Below are 4,794 nucleotides of genomic sequence, written 5' to 3' on the forward strand. Positions count from 1 at the left end.
ATGTAGACAAAAAGAAAAGCTATGCAGGATTATATGTCTTTGATGTCACATATTGATCCTAGAGATATAGAAAATGTGGCCAAAATTAAAGAAATAAGATTCATCATAGATTGAGATGAAACAAAATTGTCAAATATCATAAGTTAACTTAACTAATGAAGAATGAGTTAGAAACATGAATGAAGAGATCAAAATGACAAATGACCATATCCAAAAAAAGAAGATAAGAGTTGTACCATCTTAAAATAAACATGCTTTCCTTTTAAGACTATTGAGATCTCTCCTCTTTGGACCATTGATATTCTCATGCTCACTCTTCTTTTCCTCCTTTTCCTCTTCTCTCTTCCTTCTTTCCACCTTATCTCTCTAGCATCTACCTTGACTCTCTATGACACCCAAGACTTATCTTCCTAGACCATGTCGACCTAGATCGACCTAGTCCTCCTAGGTTGACATTGTCCTAGGCTAGGTCAACTAACCCAGATCAAGCTAATCCTCCTAGGTTGACATAGTTTTTGTCTAGTTCAACCTTGGTTGACCTAATCCCCAATAGTTAAAAATAAAAATAAAAAATCTTAGGGCCCAAAATTTCTTAGGGGTTTAACTAGCTAGTGATCATTATCTAGTCAGCCTGTATTTTTTCCCATCTAAAAAATCATATATAAGGAGACTTAGAGGCTTCATTTTAGGAATCAAGCAATATAATTCATATCTCAAGTGACTCATTCTCAATCTCTTGTTTCTAGTGAATATTTTCAGCCTTTTGCATTCAAGGAGTTCAAGTATTCAAGCATTCAAGCAAGGATATTTTATCTAACATTAGAGAATCCTTTGTGAGTGTTTCCTCTTCAAGACTATCATATTCTTGGCCATCAAGGGAGGAGATCCACATTGAATAATTCATCCTCTTCATTGATTTATATCCATATCCATGGCACCAAGATATAGTAATGATAAATCCATTGCAAAGTGTGGAGATATCCTACATCCCTACTTCAAGATCTACATTACATACACATGGGCAAGGTGAATCGTAACATTTATCTTATTCTTTATAGTAATTTACATTTACATTTCTTATTTATGATTAATTCTTTAACCTAGGGCTTGACCAAGGCAATCCCTCATCAAACGCCAACCCCCAAATCTTTCTTTTTTGTGTTTATTTGCAGGTTGGGAGTAAAAAGGATTACAGATCTCAAGTCTAAAATTCACAAGCTTTTTGGAGTCATCAGTTTTGGACCCATGGACTACATTAATCTAATTGTAGGATGTTCATCCATGTCGACCTAGTCCTTTAGTCTCAAATTCCAAGGAGATTTTTGGGTTTTGTTCCTTTTGTCATTTCATTCCAAGAATTTTGGATGGAAGTTCAGAAAAGAGTTAGATCAAAAATTTATTGAGCATAAATACATCTATTAGATTGTGGTGGCTAATCAGGAAAGTACTGTACATACTTCATAAATTATTAATTATAATCCTAAAGCGTTAAAAAGGCTTAGGGTTAGGGATTGTTTTAGTGTGGTGATGCAAAAATTGGTTCTTACAACAGTATTGAGCTATAAAGGATTATAGATTGTAATCAAGTTGTAATCATTGGATCATAATAATATCAGACTTGTTGTTTGCTGGACGTAGCCCAGGGATTGGGTGAACCACGTTAAATCTTGGTGTCTTGTGTTCTTTTCTATGTGATCTATTATTTTCTAATATTTTTTATATTTGCATGTAACTATTATTTCTATCTATGGTTTGCTCCTAACAACATCTTCGTCCATGCATTTCAAGGTGAGTCTTTTACATTTCATTTTATTTCATATCTTTACCCTAGATTTGCATCTTAATTGGGCTAATTTTTCTCACATAACATCTAGATTTATGTTTCCTAAGAAATTAGTTCAATTTTTCATTCACATTATCCTATAAAGAGCCTATGAGAGTGTATTTCTTGAGATTGCATCCTCTTTATAGCCTGTATTTAGTATTAGCACCCTTCTTCCTTTGGGTCCTAGCTAATCTAATTCAGATTATAAGTGGAATCATACTTGGAAATTCCCTTCTTTCCCTCATACACACATATTTGAATGGCTCAATGCCTTGTAAAGTGGAAGTCTACATCCTATTATAGTGCTTCCATTTTACCACTAAATATTTTGGTGAACCCGATGTGAACCCCCTGTCTTTTTGGTGTTGGATTATTTTTCATATATTTTCCTCTTATAGTAGATGCTCTTTACTTTGGTTAGATCTCAATAGGTTTTACTTTTGTGGTCTCCAACTTTTATGAGCCTAATTACATGACGTCCTTCCTATAGTATTCCCATTAGGTGAAGTTGTAGACTCATGGGTTCATTTGATGATACTCACATTTTTTCTCATGATCTTAATCTTATCAAGGAGCATAACTCTTCTTACTCATCTCAAGATAAAGATGATTCTTTAAGATTTCCTCCTTCACAAGTTCATAAGCTTTGTAATGAATTTGATAAATTGGAAAGTTGGCTAGCTCAACAAAATCATAATCTTAATAGTGTTTCTACTGTTGAAGATTTTAAAAAGCTTGTTAATAATGACAACAAAAACCTTTCTATCTTGTGTGGTATATGTCACCTTATTAATAATCATGCTAAGTCTTTGATGATATTTGCTTAAGAGTTAGGATACCCTCCTCCTTCTTTCACCATTGTTGAACCTTCTATCCCGATTTCCACCACTCTTTCCAACATACCTATCTATGGTTCACCTCTTATGAATAATTTTGCACAAGTTTCCACTCCTTTAAGTGATTTTCTTCCTAGTCTTTCACTTCTTATGAGTATTCCTCCTACTCCTATTCCTTCTTCATTGCTTTTATATAATGTAGTTCCTTTTACTTTTTTGACCCCTTTATCTATTCCTTCTAATTCTCCACCAACATCCTTACATTTTTCTTCTGCTTCTTATGCCTTTCCTAATCCATCTAGTATATCTATAGCTACTAGTGTGTCTTTTGATCCTACTACTAGTACCTTGGCTCAAACTATCTCTACTTTACAAAAACTTGCTCATTTAACCAAATCTAAGTACAATATTCCTACATGTGATGAATCTCCTTTCTTTATATATTCTTCATGTTCTTATTCTGCAACATGTTGAGATACCTCATCTTGAGACTTATAATGGTAAGGGAGATCCCATGATTCATGTTAAAACTTCCCAAAGTGTATGTAATTATTTTTCTCATGGCTATAGGCTTATGGATAAGTTTTTTCCATGCACCTTTAGGGATAGATCCTTGCAATGGCATTGCTCTCTACCTCCTTATTCTATTAATTATTTTCAAACTCTTCCTAATTCTTTCATTCAACAATTTCAAAATAATATTGGTCCACAAGTTTCTTTAACTAATTTAATGCATTGTAAGTATAATGATAAAGATAAAGTTACTAATTTTATTGGTAAATTAAAAAATTTGTAAACTCATATTTCTTAGTATGTGCCTAATCATGATATTCAACAAATTTCAATTTTTAATTTCCAAAAATAAATTAGAGATAAGATTTTGTTTGCTAAGTATACCTCAATTTCACACCTATGTGCAATGCTTTACCATTACTAGTTACAAGTGAGTCAACTCAAGAGCTCTACTTTGATGGCTCATGTTTGTAGTGATAAAAGTGATACCAACGAAAATTCAAGAAATTCCTCTAAATCTAACAACTTTATCAAAATCAAATCTCCACGTATAGATGGTGATCAAGTGACTACTATATGTCAAGGTAAAACTACTTTTTCCTTTGTATTTTGGCCTAATCATCAATACTTTGACTAATATGAACCTTTGTCTAAGGTGATGACTTATTTGATTCATGCTCATGTTATTAATCATCCTCATATTTGTCATATTGTTCCTAGTAAACCTCTACCTAAGTCTTTTGCTTCTAAATCTTTATGTCAATATCACTATCAATTAGGTCATGATACTAAAAAATGTTATGGTTTAAAGAATTTTATTCAAGACCTTATTTATTCTAAGGATATTTACTTTGATTCTCAAGGTAACCATATGAATAAATTTGTTGTGTCGCCTAATCAAAATTTGTAGATTTACACTGATCATTTGCCTTCACACTTAGTGAATGCCATAATCAATCTTCTTCTTCTGGTTTCCATATTTCTTATGATGAGAAGATAGAAGAAGCAAATCATGTGGTTAATCATATTGAGTTAGAGTCTCAACCTCCAATTTCTTCTCCACCTATTATTATCTTTAGTCAGTCTAATATGTTTAAGGCACCTAATGGTCCTCTTTACATCACTACTATAGTGGCTCATATTCCTTCTTGTGGTACTTTGGCTGATCCTTCCTCTATTGGGAATATTATTAGTGAATAACACCTTTTTAATAAAGGGTTAAAAAGAGATACTTATGACTCAACTCTTGTAAGGTTCTAAACTTGTAATGGTTTTCTTTATCAACCTAAAGGTTCTATCACTTTATCTATTATTGTTTTGGAGAAAAATGTTTTTACTACATTTGTGGTTATTCTTACTTCTAGTCAATTTCAAGTTAAGCTTGGTATTCCATGGTTTTCTTCCATGTAAGCTATTGTGTCTCCTATTCATAAGTTCCTTAAATTTCCTTATGATAGAGACATTGTTACTCTTAATCATTTTCTTTATAAACCACATATCCTACAAATTGTGCTAAGATTAATTTTTATTGGCCATCTCATCCTGAAAAACCACATACTCATCTAGATCATCTTTATAGAAACTATCAACAACATAAAGTAGCTAAGATTATGGAGCTTA

Source organism: Cupressus sempervirens, chromosome 3 (assembly GCF_028749045.1).
Source record: "Cupressus sempervirens isolate cs-2001-9-10 chromosome 3, ASM2874904v1, whole genome shotgun sequence".
In the NCBI taxonomy this organism is placed as follows: Eukaryota; Viridiplantae; Streptophyta; class Pinopsida; order Cupressales; family Cupressaceae; genus Cupressus; species Cupressus sempervirens.